Source organism: Myotis myotis, unplaced genomic scaffold, assembly GCF_014108235.1.
Source record: "Myotis myotis isolate mMyoMyo1 unplaced genomic scaffold, mMyoMyo1.p scaffold_m19_p_12, whole genome shotgun sequence".
In the NCBI taxonomy this organism is placed as follows: domain Eukaryota; kingdom Metazoa; phylum Chordata; class Mammalia; order Chiroptera; family Vespertilionidae; genus Myotis; species Myotis myotis.
In genome coordinates, this window is record NW_023416316.1 from 58,079,950 (window position 1) to 58,097,535 (window position 17,586).

Genomic DNA, 17,586 nt, shown 5'->3' on the forward strand with positions numbered 1-17,586 from the left:
TCACTTGGCTTTTATATATCTAGGAACTTCTTTGTGTTCTGTTTATGCTGTTGCCTCTCCTGAACCTGAGGACTTGATCCTACAGGGCTGTGTGCCACCACTTGCCAATCACTTCCAGGACACCACTTCTAAGTAGGACCAGGGCTTCATTGGCATGATGTGGTGCTAATAAATCACATGCAGAACCAGAAGCCTAGTGTCATGTAAAACTCTAGTACTGTTTCAATAACTTCACAGAACGGACTTACAGTCAAATCAAAGCACAATTTGGGAATGGAAGCCTTGGTTATTTAGGAAATGTAAGCATAGCAGTGGTTCTTGTTCACTCAGAGTATTTCCTAAAGGGCATCTATTTAAATCCTCTGGTGAGAGAGCTCAGAACCTAAAATTATTCCCACTGTAAAACATTAAAATAGCCTAGTGAAGATGAATTCACTGAGGGCTTATACCTCATGTATTCAAAACTCAACAATTTTAAGGCAAGCTGGGTATGTGTGAGAGGCCTGGAAAACTGTAGGCTGAGATAATAACTCGCCATTTCTGCATGCAAAATTGTCTGAACAGTAGGTTCCTCAGCAAAAGCTGTTAATGCTGGAGGATCATGTGGGATCAGGGGGAATTGCTTGCAGAGGAATAGCAGGGAGGCCAAAGCAGTGGACAGCTTGAGTCTGAGTCATCCAGAATGATGCCAGCCGAGGTACCCAAATACCTGAGAGCCATTTTCTCTGGTTTTCGGAGTCATTTCTAGGAGTGTGTGGAGCTTGTAGAAAAAAATCACTCACTCTGTAGTGCCTTCCCTTCTCTATTAATATTTTTAATAATAAAAAACCCCAAGTATAGTGAGCATCAAGAAACACCAAGATAAAATCAATCTGGAGTGTAGACGTCGGGAACAGCCTGTAGGTGGTCACGGAAAGAGTAAGAGAAGCAGCATACAGTGAATGTTTCCTATGTGCAGGGAGTATGCTGAGCTGTTATTTAATTTAATCTTCACAACATCCACATGGGTTAGGTATGAAGGTTCCAATTTATAGAATGAAGGAAGGGAGATGGGAGAAAAGCAGCAGTGTGCTCTAGTCCACATGCCAGTCAGACTTGGAACCCAGATGTGTCTGGGCTCCTGCTGTCTCACTCTCTTTGCTGGGAGCAATCTACCCAAGGGAGAGGAAACAGCCTGTGGGCTTTTTTAGAGGAAAGTGGGGGATTTACATGATAATGATGACCTCATGTTGATACATTAGTAGAGGAATAGCCTCTACTAATAGCCCTCTTTTCTCCCTATTCCTGCCACCTCTTTGGGGTCCCCCAAAACTTGGGCATTAGCTAAGGAGCAGAGGCATGTTGATCCTAGAGCACATTTTATGTAGTGCCATTTAGTCCAAACTGCTGATGGCTCAAGGAACGTGTCACCCACTTGACATGCATTGTTGCTGAGAGCCTCATTGTGACCCAGCAAAATGGGTATGGTTCCCATTTTACAGTGGACAAACCAGTCTCAGGTAGTTTAATATTTCTAACATCCTGCTGTTTAAAGTAGCCATGCAGGGTAAGAACTGAGGGCTGCCTGAAGGAGAATTTTCCCATAGGACCGGACTGGTCTTCTCGACCCAGCTACACATTAGAAACACCTAGGATTTCAATCAGAAGATCAGATGAGGGAGGACCTGTTCCTCAGTATTTCCCAAAAGAGATCCTAATGAGAGTTTGAACTTGAGAACTATTGTCCTTTGCAGCCACCAATGAAGTTATCTTGTAGAATATTCTCATATCTCTTCAAAAAGTACAGTGGATGAATAGTTAGCTTTTTTATTTTTTTAGCTACTATGACAGATCTAATCCCTTCTGCATTGCTTTGTATGCCAGGTAAACAGTGCCTGGTAATTATATAATCTAGTAAATTCTGCAACTATTTGAATAGGCAGGCATTTTCCTGGTGTGGGGTAAACATAGAGAGGAGTCAGAAGAGGCAAAGTGGATGTGCATCCATGCTGATGGCTGTTTCATCTGTCTAGTGGAAGTAAAAAGGCAATTATTCACCATTGAGTCTAGGACTCATATCCCTGCGAATATTCTTGATGTCAGCAGACACAGGTAACTCTTGTCATAGTTTTAGTATCAGTCTTCCTTCTGCAAGACGGGCTACATGGTATGGCATGGCATAGCTTAAGCTCTCTTATACTCATAAGATTTTTAGCATCATGGAACAAAGAGGCCTTTGGGTAAATAATGTCCCCAAACAACACTTGTAAGATATGCGACTCAGAGAACCTGATGTGCACAGTATTATATCTTCCTCCCCACCCCTGACTCCCTTTACAACTCTTAACACATAGTGAGTAATTATAAACTGGAATAAAAATTCTGGGATAAAACTACTCTAGAAGAGACCTAGTGTTGTGCATGTGTGTGTGTGTGTGTGTGTGTGTGTGTGTGTGTGTGTTAAATGCATGTTTTTATTGATTTCAGAGAGGAAGGGAGAGAGGGAGAGAGATAGAAATGATGAGAGAGAATCATTGATTGACTGCCTTCTGCATGCTTCACATTGGGGACTGAGCCTGCAACCCAGGCATATGTGCCCTGACTTGGAATTGAACCTTGACTTCCTGGTTCATAGGTCAACCACTGAGCAACACTGGCTGGGCCCCAGTTGTACTTTTAAAGGTTTCACGAGATGATTATCCCATGTCCAATAAAGGTGCCATATACGAAAAGTACCTCATGATTTGTGTTGTTAATTATGATGTTAAAATTAATTTCAGATTGCTTGATAACCACCAGGATGTGGTCTCTGAGTTTAAATGATCGGTATTGTGTGTCAAATTTAAATCAATATACTCAAACTGTGAAAGCTGGCTTTTTAGTAGAATTCATGATTGAAACAATATTTTTTCATGAATTTAACTATGAATATGCTGGAGGAAATAAGAACAGTGCACTTTTGCGTTTTGTATACTAGTTGAATAGCAGACACCTGGCATGTGTACACTATTCCATCCTCCCCTGCCCCTGGAAGATGTTACTAATTGATCATGGTACTTTATATCTTTTTCTTTTGGTTAAGTATGAGTATGGGCTCAGAAATTTTGATAACACAGTGACTGCCATCCATCAGACTTGGTACAAAAAATAAAACCTATTTTTCATCTCTGTTAGAGCAAGTTACAATTTACAAACGATATTCTCGCCCAATACCTTGTTAATGTTGTTCTTTGCAAAGTTAAAAGCCCTGTCAGATATTAGGGGGGTGATGATCGTTTAAAAGACACAGAGGTCCTCATAGTGGTTTTGAATGATAGGTAGAAACTGCAGGTTTTCTTGCTTTGGAACATGTTCCTAAATCCAGCAGGGGGAGTATCCTGCTCTTCTAGGCCCTGCTTTTAACACCTGCTTAGTTTCAGTGCTGACAGTTTATTTTATAATCCCCTAAAATTGGAAGAGCCAGTTGGGAAAAATCACATTTAGGCCTTACAGGATAGACCATCAAGGAAAGTGGAGCTCAATCCCCCACAACTCACGCAGTCCTACCTGCGACACCTCTCACTCTTCCCGTGGGTTTGGCACCAAAGTCACATACAGGTCTAATGATGTGGGCTGCAAGCATTTTGTTGGAACTCGTGTTTTTATAACTGAACATGAAATCATCAAATTTTGTCTTGAGTCTAATAGGTTGCCTGACATTCCCCCCACCCCCACCCCTGTGCTGGCTAGATTTCAACTTAGGTAATTATATTCAACTTCCCAAATTCCAATATAGTTTATATGGTTCTGTTTCTTTACTTGTTCCCATTAAAGCTGCATTGGCAAGGGAAGACTGTGACATTCCTTACAGGAACCGGCTGGGCTGCCTTTCCCTGGCATGTGAAGTAATGTCCCTTTGCTAAATGGCATCATACCTGTCAGATCAGTGCACAGGTAATGGCATGCTATATAACACAATCGCAGTCTCTTTGTTGCCTCAAAATTGTGCCTTGATATCAGGAATTAGCAAACTGTGGCCCATGGGCTAAATGCAGCCTCCTGACCTCCTTTTGTGCAGCTCTCAAGCTAATAATGGATTTTATAATTTTAAAGCATTTTTAAAAAACACACGCATGAGCACAAAGAAGCATATGCAACAGACTATATGTGGCTTGCAAAGCCTAAAATGTTTACTAACTGGCCCTTTACAGAGTTTGCTGAATCCTACTTAAGACGGTCACCAAATAATAGTGATAGTATGAATAACAGTCCACTTATAGAGCACTTACTATGTACTATCTTAAGCATTCTTTTAAAAATATATATTTTTATTGATTTCAGGGAGAAAGGGAGAAAAAGAGAGGCATAGAAACATCAATGATGATAGAGAATCATCGATCGGCTGCCTCCTACACTCCCTCTACTGGGGATGGAGCCTGCAACCCAGGCATGTGCCCTGACCCGGAATCAAACCATGACCTCCTGGTTCACAGGTCAATGCTCAACCATTGAGCCATGCCAGCTGGGCTTAAACATTCTTTGTTTTAACTCAATTAACCTTTATAGAGTCTCTGAGATAGTGTAACCTTTAAGATTGTCTGCAATATGCCCTAACCGGTTTGGCTCAATGGATAGAGCGTTAGATTGCGGACTGAAGGGTCCTGGGTTTGATTCCGGTCACGGGCACATGCCTGGGGTTGTGGGCTCGATCCCCCGTGGGGGCATGCAGGAGACAGCCAATCAATGAGTCTCTCTCATCATTGATGTTTCTATCTCTCTTTCCCTCTCCCTTTCTCTCTGAAATCAATAAAATATATTTATATTTTTTAAAAAAAGAATGTCTGCAATAATCCCTTCCCCTACATTTATGTCCTTGGTGAGATCCCTTTTCTTAACTAGGGGCTGTATTTAGGGACTTCCTTCTAATGAATACTGATTGTTTTCTAGTAGAATATGACAGGGGATAGAGAATATATACTATACTAGCAAAATGTTGAAGATGCTGCCTCATTTCTTCTTGATAATAATAAACTGTGAGAGGAGAGAAATAAATCGGGAATAAGCAAAAAGGAGTCAGGACTTGATGGTTTTGAAAATTCCCAATCTCTTTAAATAGCACATGATGCTCCAGTTAAGAAATGGCTTCTAAGCAAAGATCAAACACAGGTCAGGAAAACATAGTCTAAAGATGAAGCTGAGGTTGTGACCATAAACCTTTTGTTAATACCTCAGAACGATAAAAGGTTGTAGCCTTGCCTCGGTGTACTATTCAGCTACACGGAAGGCTCTTGAAAGAAATCAAGGGTGTACCTAACACATCCTCTCCATGAAATAGAACCTCTGGGAAATTTAAGGTAGTTGTCTCTTAGCCATCTCTGTCAGAGCCCAACGTTAGAAAAGGACTAACTTGGAAGAGATTTGTAGGTGTGGCTTTTGTCTCAGGGAGTGAACTCAGAGTCCCAGGAGGCTCACTAAGGTCTTATAACAGTTACATATGCGGAAACATGGAAGCTTGAACTGAGCGGAACAGAGACCAGGCAGAACAAAGACAAGCTGATCCTCAGAATTCTACTGGCAGGAATCGGGATGGGTGAGGTGTTCAGCTGCACTCACGTGCTACCTTCCAATAATAAAGAAAAGATGACTCAGAGTAGAGCGAAAAGCCCGGGGACATAGCTGAGAGCCATGGAGCATTATTCTCAGGCCTTGAGACCCAATCACAAAACTCTCAATTTTTTTTTCCTGGTTATATTAGAATTCCTACGGACCAGTGACCCCCGTGCCTCCAGGTTATCCACCTTTGAACAGGAGTGTGCACAGTGGTTATCCTATGTTTGTCTCACCACTGCATGTTGGATGTGTGTGGAGAGGAACTTTTCTCTTTAGTTTTGCACGTCTAGCATCTACATTTGAAGAGCTGTGCTCAGGACTACATCTGCACCTGGCCCTGATTTAGATAAGATTCTGAGCTTGAGTGGATACTGTCATTAGGTGAAACTTTGGGGGACCTTGGAAAGGGGTGAAGTGTATTTTCCATGTGGAAAGGACATGAATCATTAGGGGTCAAAAAGAGGGTTGTGATAGGCAGCTTCTAAGGTAGTTTCCGAGACTGGTATTCATGACCTTGAGTGTGAACAGGATTTAGTGACTCTTTAAAAAAAATAAAATTTTATATATATATATAATACATATTTGTATTGATTTCAGAGAGGAAGGAAGATATATATATATATATATATATATATACTAGAGGCCCGGTGCACAAAAATTTGTGCACTCGGCGGGGGCGGGGGTCCCTCAGCCCGGCCTGTGCCCTCTCGCAGTCTGGGACCCCTCAGGAGATAACGCCCTGCTGGCTTAGGCCTGCTCCCAGGTGGCAGAGGGCAGGCCCAATCCCTAGGTGCAGCCCCTGGTCGGGCTCAGAGCAGGGTCGATTGGGGAGTTGGGGCGCCGCCCCCTGTCATGCACAGAGCAGGGCGGATCGGGAGGTTGCGATGCCACCCTCAGTCACGCTCAGGGTAAGGCCGATTGGGGGGTTGGGGCACCGTCCCCGGTCACACTCAAGGCAGGGTCGATGGGTAGGTTGCGGCGCCAACCCCTGTCACACACAGAGCAGGGCCAATCAGGGGGTTGGGGCGCTGCCCCCTGTCATGCACAGAGCAGGGCCCATCAGGGGGGTTGGGGCTCTGTACCCTGTCACGCACAGAGCAGGGCTGACCAGGGGGTTGAGGAGCTCCCCCCTGTCACTCACAGAGTAGGGCTGATAGAGGAGTTAGGGCACCGCCGCCTGTCACACACAGAGCAGGGCGGATCAGGGGGTTGGGGCGCCGCACTCTGTCACACTAAGGGCAGGGCCGATGGGGAGGTTATGGCTCTACCCCGTCACACAGAGCAGGGCCCGTGGGGGGGTGGGTTGGGGCACCGCACCCTGTCACACACAGAACAGGGCCGATCAGCGGGTTGGGGCGCCACACCCTGTCACACACAGAGCCGCAGGGCGATCAGGGGCTTGGGGAGCTCCCCCCTATCAGGCACAGAGCAGGGCTGATCAGGGGGTTGGGGCGCCTTCCCCTGTCACGAACAGAACAGGGCGGATAGGGAGGTTGTGGCCCCGCCCTGTCACACACAGAGCCGCAGGGCGATCAGGGGGTTGGGGCGCTGCCCCCTGTCATGCTGATCCTGGTGCTGGGAAGCCTTACTGCTCTGCTGATCCCAGTGCTGGGAGGCATATTACCCTTTTACTATATAGGATAGAGGCCTGGTGCACGGATGGGGGCCGGCTGGTTTGCCCTGAAGGGTGTCCTGGACCAGGGTGGGGGTCCCCACTGGGGTGCCTGGCCAGCCTGAGTGAGGGGATGATGGCTGTTTGCAGCTGGTCACACCCCCTTCAGGGTGGGGGTCCCCACTGGGATGCCTGGCCAGTCTGGGTGAGGGGCTGAGGGCTGTTTTCAGGCTGGTGGGTGATTGAAGCTCCCAACTGCTCCTTTTTTTCTTTCTTTTTTTTTTTTTATTCTGGGCCAGCTTTAGCTCTGAGGCTTGGCTCCAGCTCTTAGGCCTCCGCTGCTGAAAGCAGGTATCTGGTTTGTTTGGGTTCTATAATTGAAACACTGTTTCAACTCCAGCTCTGAGATCCGGGCTCGCTGAAAGCAGGTTTCTGGGGTTTTGTTTAGCTTCTATATTTGTAACAATGTTTCAAACTGCAAGTTTAGAGGCCGGCAGTGGCAGGCGGGGAATGTTGGAGTCCTCCGTCACTGAAGCAAGCAAGCCTCATGTTAGTTTCAAGCTGCCTGGCTGCCGGCAGCCATCTTGGCTGGCAGTTAATTTGCATATCACCCTGATTAGCCAATGGGAAGGGTAGCAGAGGTATGGCTAATTACCATGTTTCTCTTTTATTATATCGGATATATATATCAATGATGAGAGAGAATCATTGATTAGATGTTTTTTTCACACCCCTCCCCTCCCCGCCCCGGGCATGGGCCCTGAACAGGAATTGAACCATGATCTCCTGGTTTATAGGTCGACGCTCAACCACTGAGCCACTCTGGCCGGAGAGTGACTCATTTTTAACAAATAGGGCATCACAGAGCTGAGGAGGTGTCGCTTCCGGTGGGAGGTTATGAAAAAAGATTGTTCCTTTTATCCCGGGTGCTCTCCTCTTATTCTCTTCTGCACTGGCTCTGGGGAGAGGTAATTGTTGAGAAGGAGTCCTGTGCAGAGGGACAGAGGCCAGCCAACCGCCATGTGACCGAGTCTGGAAGCAGATCTTACCCTCCCCCAGGCAAGCCTTCAAATGGGACCATAGCCCAGGCCCACAAATATTATACATCAATAATACAGACAGGTACAGTTATTATCCACGTTTTGTAGAAGAAATTGGGGTGTAGAAACCTATCCAGTGCCATGCCACTAACGAGGGGTGGGGCTCAGGTTTGAACCTAAGCAGTCTGTCTCCAGAGTCTGCCTTTTGAATCACAGAATCCATAGAGACTGTAGTAGATGAGAATGTATGCTTGCTAAATGAATGGATAAGCATTGAGTCCCTTTGCTGATGTGTGTATGGTTAGTGAGCACAAACACACACACACACACACACACACACACACACACACACAGGGATATTCACTGTGAATATTTTTAGAAAGCAGAACATTCTGGAAACTTCTTTCATGGTGGGGGTACTAGGTACAAGCAGATATTTTTTAAATTGGTCCTTTACTTTCAATACTTACTGACAGTCCAGGCTAGCATTCTGCTGCAACCTTGGATTCCTGAAACAAGTCTTTGGCTTCAAAATTTAGGTAGACCATATGAGAGTAAGAAAGCGGATGACAAAGGGACAAGCCCTATAGCTGGTCTCCCCACCACACCACCATGAATCTTTATAACGTTGCACGCATTATAAGGAAGATGTGGGTTTCAAATTACTAACTTAAGTAATGTAAGGTAGTGGCTTGCTTAGGAAAGGAAGTCACATTGTTAATCATTTTTGTGTTTAAACTAACAGTTTTAAAATATTTTATTAATAGGCTTTATTGTTTAGAGCAGGTCTAGATTCACAGCAAAATTGAGCAGAAGGCACAGAAATTTCCCTTGGATTTCCCACTCTACCCCTCACATAGCTTCCATCTAATACCTTTTAAAATTGAAGTTGAATCACCAAGTTTTCACCAAGAAATCTCCAGTGGTGCCATCGCATATGAATAATTTCGTCAGTTTATCAGGTATTAATATGCCAGGGACATGTGTATTCTCTTTGGTTCCAGGGCTACCGTAAACTGCTAGGTGATAACTTCAATTTGAAGAATTTTACAAACCACACTACTTTAATTTGCACATTCTGTATGTTTCCTTTTTGTACAAAATACTACCAGGGGTCCCAGATTTTGTAGACGTAGCTCAATAAATTGTTACACACTCCCATTTACTTGTCTTCTTCTGAAGAGGTTGAGGAGGGGATGGCGGGACCCTGGATGGGAGTCAGGGGCACATGACTGTCTGCTCGGGGAGGCTGTTCCTGTCTGTGTTATATTGAAGGCATCTGTCAGTTGTCAGCGTGCTTTCCTGGGTTCCTTAGAATGAGTGTTGGCTGATACAGACCGGACCTCTGGAAATGTGTCTCCCCTCATTGCTGCTCAAGACAACCCCGTGTGTGCATCTGACCAGCTTCTGGTGAAAGAGTGAGTGAAGAAAGCGTCTGTGTCCCTGGAGCTCATCTGCACCGTCACTTTTTCAATGTCATGATTATATTATGGCGAGAATCAGATGCTCCTGGCGGTATAACTTGGACCACAGCTTGTCTTCTCAAAATGCCTAGTTATCAGGGGCTAGGCCCTGTGAAGCTCAAAAGGGGGCCCATACATCAGAGTGCCCACATCACCCCTGAGATTATTAAAAATACAAATGCTGGAACTCCACCCAGGTGTTATGAATCGGGATCCGGGGGCTGGGCCCAGCAAGCTGTGCTTCAGCACATGTTCTACACAACGAAGTGTGAGAAGCAAACTGGTGAGTCTGGACTATTGGTTTGATTAACACTGTCACAGTTGTCTGAAATCTGAAAAGCACAGTTTTAGCTCTTCTGGCAAGCACTCCTTTGTTCACAGTAAATTTTTATCTTAACACCTCATTTTTCTCTCCTGGTAGTAGAGGAATATGTAAGATGTGGTTTGCAAGAAATCATTTAAAAGGGGGAAAACGCCTTAACAAGTGGATACTCATATAACTCTATTTTCCCCTGTAGACCATCCTATAATTTTTGTCTGTCTACGGATTAATTTTTCTTTTCATTTGAAAAATGCTGCTCACTTCTCTAATTGTAGCAGCTTTAGAATTTAAGTTTGTGTTAGAACTGAAATATCTATCCTTAAATCCCTTCTTTACAAAACAAGCGATTGTTGTCATGGTTCCATGGGACGAACGTCAACTTTCAGTACCATTAGAAAACAATTATTAGCAAGCCCTGATAACCGTTCATTAGAGATAACAAGTTATTTAGTCATATAACTTCTCAGATGACTCCATTTAAAAGAAAACAAATATCTCTTAATCTATCTGGGGGTCTTCTCATTAATTGTCGGTTGAACAGTGCCAGGAACTTATCCCGCCATTTCCATACTATTTTAAGCCCATTGCAGATGGGGAGCCTCACGCCAAGGCGGGAACCTTCTTAATCTCCCCTGTCTCTTCCGAACAAGAAGATAATAAACATTTCTGACACACTAATCAGGCACTGGCCTGGTAGTTAATGAACAGGCCAGAGGTGGCCATCAGGGATGTTTCTTAAGAATGTTCATAACGAAAGCTTTTGGCTTAGACCTACATCTCCATAAAAGTGGTGATAAAAGGCTTTGGGGGAGGATTAAAGAGGACAGGATTCTACATGGCTTGTAGGAGTCATGGGACTCACTTTTCTCTCATTTCGCTCTCCTAATATTTCAGTGGGTTTGGGACGTGTCTAAACCACCCATCCTGCCCCGATCACCCCCGTGGAGTGATAGGTTTCAGGACTTTCTCTGTGGCCCTGCAGGAACGACCACAGTAAACTAGGAAAGAAGGTGAGGTTGGATTGGATGTGGGCACTACCTCTGCCTCAGGGTGAGCTTAGGGGAGTCATAGATGTCTGAGCAGCTGGCTGGAGGGACGCAGCACTTAGGCCCTGCAGGGGGCAAGAGCATCTGTCCTGTGTTCTCCCTTTAGCAGTCCCCCTGCTGATCACTGAGGCTCTGTCCTTTAACAGAGACACATGCCTCCACCATCTTTGCCTCCTTTGGGCTGGGAGGTCTTCAATCCTGCAGTAATTCCTGCTCCTTTCCCCACTTCCTCTGGATTGTAGCCTAAGTAAAATTTAATGTTACTATTTAATTGAAGAAGAGTGTTTGTATGGTTAAGTCTGAGTATATGCAGAATCTGATTTTTACATATGTCATACAAGGCTTGTGAATTTCAAGCATATTACATAGAAACTGACATGCATTTGCTAATGGACACCGTAACAGAAAAGCAGTTTTTAAAGAGCTAATAGACTTTATAACCAAACTATGTACAGAGCATGATTTATGCATATGCTTAAATATTGCACACTGTGAACATGAAACAGAATTGTCTCCTCTATTTATATTAAGTCTGAAAATCTTTATTGAGCACCTACGGTTTGATCATTTTGGTTCTGGGATGACCATCCATGTTTTGGTCCCCGCCCTTTTGGGGAGATGGAAATTGACCAAGGGCACCGGTTTCCAGTCTCCCCAGCCTCCTTGCCCTTTCTCAGTTCCCTTTCTCTGGCCCTCTTTCCCTCTGCCTGGATCTCCTCGTGTCCTTAACATTGTTTCCTGTGACTTAGTCAGTCAGTGGTCTGACTGGTTTGGAATTCAGCCTAAACTGGCTGCTTCCTGACAGTAGTTCTGACATCCAGGGGTTTCTAAATCTCTATGTCAGGATAATTTAATGTTTATAAATTGGCAATTTTCCTAGGAGGGTGGCACTCAATTTGTGGGATGCGTTAAAATCACCTGGAGGGTTCTTAAAACAGATATTGCTGTGCCCCACTCCCAGAATACCTGACTTAGTGGGTCTGGGGAACAGCTCAAGAATTTGCATTTCTTTTTTTTTTTTTTAAATATTTTTTATTCCTTTTTACAGAGAAGAAGGGAGAGGGATAGAGAGTTAGAAACATCGATGGGAGAGAAGCATCGATCAGCTGCCTCCTGCACGCTCCCTACGGGGGATGTGCCTGCAACCAAGGTACATGCCCTTGACTGGAATCAAACCCGGGACTCTTCAGTCCCCAGGCCGATGCTCTATCCAGTGAGCTGAACCGGCTAGGGCAAGAATTTGCATTTTTAATAACCTTCCAGCTGATGCTGGTGCTGCTGGTCCTGGATCCACTGATTTAGGAAATGATGTTGGGAGTAGTTTGTTTGTGAAGGTCTCTTTCTTTATAGAATAATTTAAAAAGGAAAATGTGTGGTATGATATTTTCTCAGAATGATGGACCATATGTAGTTAAGACCCCCAGGATCCTCTACTTTCTCCAGACTTCCCTTAATCTCCAGGAAATGCACTGTGTCTGGCTCATTAACACTTAAATTTATATTCCTGTTGGTGGATCCAGGGTGGCAGTTGGCTTTCAGATTTTATTTTCATTGGGTGGAAATGGACTAGTTCTATGGAAAATCATCTCCCCAGATTTCTCCTGCTGGGGGGATTGTGGCCATCTGTGCATAATATTGCAGTTTAGGACACTTGTGTACTTTTTCTGTGTTTTTTATTTTTGCATAAAAATTCCAAATAACTGTACGTACTTAGTCTTCAAAGACTATTTTAATTATTTTCAACAAAAGCAATCATGAAATATGCTAAACAATTTGGACATTCAAACATGTAGTAATATAAAGACTTCAGAAGAAAGTAGTTTGGATAATTTAGTTGTTAAAAAGTTTATAAATTGGCAATTTTCCTAGGAGGGTGGCACTTTCTATAAGTATGACTCTAAGTTACTAAACGATCATGTTCAGAGAGAAAAGGGAAAATATTTACTTTTCATAAAACTGAGATATTTAATTAAAATGTCTTCCTTCCCTCCCTTCTTTCCTGTGTGTTTCAAATTATTTTGTGTCTGATTACATCTTAAATTGATCAAATACTTTAATATAGTTTACTGCTTAATTTTTATTGGTAACAATGGATTGATAATATTCTCTGTCTTGATAATTTTTTTTTATATTTTATTGATTTTTTACAGAGAGGAAGGGAGAGAGATAGAGAGTTAGACACATCAATGAGAGAGAAACATCGATCAGCTGCCTCCTGCACATCTCACACTGGAGATGTGCCTGCAACTCAGGTACATGCCCTTGACCGGAATTGAACCTTTCAGTCCCCAGGCCAACGCTCTATCCACTGAGCCAAACCGGTTTCGGCATCTGTCTTGATAATTTTACCTGTTTTATAATGTTGGTGGTCATTTAAACAAAGCAATTTTGTTAAAATTAAAACAAAGGAAAAACAATGCTTTAAAATTGTACAAATATTATTTCCTTATTCCTGACCCTAAGAGCCTGTGATAAGTTCTTCATTTGACCCCTCCAAAATTAGTGAATATTATTCTTTCAGACTGAGTCCGCTAACTATACTCTTCTCATGAGTGAGGCCACGGTTTGTTAGAAATGTAGATTCATTCACATGGTGCCACATTCATGGTACGAAATCACTTACTGAAGTTTACTAAGTGCTGTAAATGTAATTTTGGCACCTAGTTTCCACTTCTTTCCGAAGCTCCTGTAGTTTTCCAAAGTCGGCTTCATATACGGAGGGAAGGGGGTTAAGGAAGGCCCCTCTATTCTGTGTGCTTCCTGGACACAAGACTAGAAGTATGACTCTAAGCAGGGGTGGGAAACACCCAACCCACAGACCATATAAGGCCTGCAAAATCATTTGGTCTGGCCCTGCCAAGGTATTAGGGGTGAGTTAATTAAATGTTTGACCAAATAGAGCAGGCTGATTATTTTTAAGGTGATAATTTTGTATGGCTCATCAATGACATTGTAAATATCCAAATGGCCCTGGGGCATAAAAAAGGTTCCCCACCCCTGCAATGGTAACCTCTTACTAAGATAGAAATGAGAACAACCTCTCAACATGGTTCCCCAGGTGTGAACTTTGAGACAACCAGGTTTCACATTTAGCTCTTACTCTGTCCACCTTAGTTCCATCTTTGTACTTTGTACTGTGATAAACATCTATCATTTGAACCTCTTACGCATACCCATTAGCTTAAGTTCCTTTAAGGAGGAGACTACCTTTACACATGTCTGTATCCCCATGTAACATGTGTAGCGGGGCTTCAATATGCTTTTATTGATTATTTCCCTGTTTTTCACTTTCACATAGATTGTCATAAAGTCCTCTTGTCCAAATCATGTTTTACCTGTGTTTTGACGCTTTGCATTTCTCTCTTAGCGTGGGAGGCTGGAAATCAAAGCTAACAGCTCTTACAGGGTTTCTCCAGTATTTTCTCTCCCTCTTCTTCAATTACGTCTTTATTTCTTTCATTTCCTTTCTATAAGCATATTTTTGTCTTTCCCACCTTGAAACAATCACAGAAGCTTTTCTTTGAATCCCTAACCCTTTCAATTAACGCTCCTATTTTCACCCCTTTTACTACCAGCCGTCTGGAGAAAAGTGCCTCCCCTCTCTTATTCCTGACCCTCTGGCACTTCAGCAGCTGCCACCTGCCTCCACTAAAGCCACTCTTTTTATACACTGTTCTTGACTTTCTCATTCCCAACGCAGATTCTCTCAAGCCACTTGTTGTCTTTCTTGACACTCCCCTCTCTCAGCTCTCTGGCCAGACACCATCTTGATTCTGTTCCTATTTCTATGGACCATTCTGTCTCTCATGTCATTGTCAGTTTCTTTTCTTTTATTTAAATGTGGATATGCTTCAAGCTTTTGCCTTCCATCTGTGTCTGCTGTTTCTTTCTGCTCTCTTTCTTCTGTTCGTTTCATATGCCCCCATGATTCAATGTTCACCTTTGTACCAATAACTCCCACATATTTATCTCAATCCCACAATTTTCTATCAAGTTCCTGTTCAATACTTCTGTCTGGCTTGTAGAAATATCCATTGGGGTTTGTCAACAGGGTCTTCACGTAGGCATATATAAACATAAACTCATCATCTTCTTTCCCTTCTCCTAAACCAGTTTTTCCTCTTGACTTTTACTTCTATACATCTATGAGTAAACTGTCATTCTTTGAGTGAACTTAGCTCAAAACTTCAGTACCATCTTTGACAATTTCCTCTCCCTCTTCATCCAAATCATCAAGCCCTGATAGTTCTGCCTCTGTCACTCATGCCTTCATGTCCACTCCCACTCCTGGCTCTGTCCTGCATTAATTCACACTTGATCGATTGCTACCAAGATTGTATATGTGGTTTTGTTTCCGTTTTTCTCTATGTTATACTCATTTGAGCCATGCTGAAGACTTCTCCTACTCTTATTTTTTTTATATGGCAAAGGTGGAAATTTATTGAACAAGTATAGGCTCCCACGTGGGGAAAGGGAAAGAATCTCACAGCACAGATTACCACATGGGGAAGGGAAAAGAGTCCCACTGAGTTCCTTTTCCACCTTATACAGGCTGCAGATCTTTGTGCCTTGATATCCTCCTAGTCTTATTTTTTATAAAACAGCACAAATGTATTCTTTGCTGCTCTGAAAATTTTACTCTTTAAAGACCTGTGCTTAAATGGTCACCTTCTCAGTTATGCCGGCCATGGCCATCTTATTTAAAATTGCAACCTCTTTTCCTTGGATACTCCTATTCCTTCACCCTGCTCTGTATTTTCCGTATGGCACTCACTACCTTCTAACATTACTTATAGTTTACTTGCTTATTATGTTTACTGTCTGCTCTCCCCACTAATATGTAAGCTCTATGAGGACAGATGTCATTGACTGTCTTTTTATTATGATGCATCTCTAGAATGGTGTGTGACATCTAGTAGGTGCTCAGTAAATATATGTTGTGTAAGAAAGAAATTTACTTATTCAACAAATAATTTTTATCATGCCAAGTACATGCTAAGAACCATTCTAATTACGGGGACCTATAATGGAAAACAACACAGACTCGGTCCTTGCCTTCACCTAGCTTATGATCTAGTCAGGAAAACCTACACCAACATAACAATGAAATGAGATGAATGTTTTGCTCTGTGAAAGCTGAACTCCTGAAGGGACCTTGTTTGGGAGGTTTCCCTGAACAAATGTTGCCCAAGCTATTACCTGAGGATGATTAGGAGTTGGCTATGTAAAGAATGACATTAGAAGGAAGAGACCTATTCTTGGCATAGTTTAAAACGTGACTAGTTCAAGGAATAGCAATAAGCAAATGGCTGAATTACAGAAAGTGGAAGGAAGGCTGGTTCTAAAAAGAGAAGCAGGTAAAAGGCTGGATAGGTCTTTTTAAATTCTTCTAAGAAGTTTTCACTTTTCCCAGAGGCCAGTGGACTCTCCACACACACTCCATTTCCCCATGAAGGTCTTCCACTTGACTTTCCTTGTCAACAAATTGGAAAAATACTTTGTAAAGAAGCATGCGCTTGGTCACAGTAATTCTAGGTATAATATCACATTTTTATTTTTGTGACTATAGAGCAAACACAATTCTGGTCATGGTATGTTGGGTTTGGCATTAACCATCAACTTGTTGTTTAAGTAATATTCACATCTTGCTTTAAACAGCATAGCACAATTTAACATAATTCTCAAGAGTAATCAGCTCAGTGACATGTATTGGGAAGGCAAAGAAAATAGGTTTAGGAGGTATCAAATATCTTTCTTGGTGAAGATTTGCTGTGATATAGGTGTCCTCTGATTAATTTTGTGTTAAAATCCTGTATTCAGTATAGAGGCCAAAAACCAGACCATATTATTGACAGGGGATGAGGTTTGCTTTAAATTTTTTTTATTGCTTTCCTTTTAGACCCTTTCTCTTCTTTTAGAATTCCCTTATGGACACATTAGTATCTTTCTTCAACTTTCTGGTTACCTAGAGGGACACTCAACCCCATTAGTACATGGCGTTATTGGTTGTTCACCTGACTCCCAGTCTGTGCTCTCTGCCTCTAAGAATCTCATACTTACTCCTCTGTCCAATCCCTTTTGAGTCTTCCTAGGTGATTTGTTAACTGGAGTTGATCCTTGAACAACTCATGTTATAGGGGCATTAACTGTTCTTGAAGTGGAAAATCCACGTATAATTTAGCCAACCTCAGCTGACCCTGGAACGTGTGGGTCAGTTGAACTCAGTGGCTCAATTGAAAAAAATCTGTGTACTTATAACCCCACAAAGTTCAAACTAACATTGTTTAAAGGTCGATTGTAATCTTTAATAATGTTCATTCACTCAGAGGCCTTTATGGCTGCTCTACCTTTTGGAAGTATTTGCACTGCACATGATGAAAGATGTATTAAATCAATTTGTACTCATGAAATTCAAGCTTCGGTGCAGCTGAGTTGGGCAAATGTTGTTTCTAAGGGAAAAATAAGAATACAAGGTGGGGCTTGTTGTACACCCTTTAATTTGATCCTTGCGTGTCTGATACTTGGTCTGTCTCTA

General features: G+C 42.8%; 1 protein-coding gene across 3 annotated transcripts in view; it reads left to right on the top strand.

The window, feature by feature from the left end:
- The window catches only part of ADAMTSL1 (ADAMTS like 1), a 900,799-nt gene that overhangs the window by 86,244 nt on the left and 796,969 nt on the right, over window positions 1–17,586 (top strand). The window lies entirely within an intron of this gene.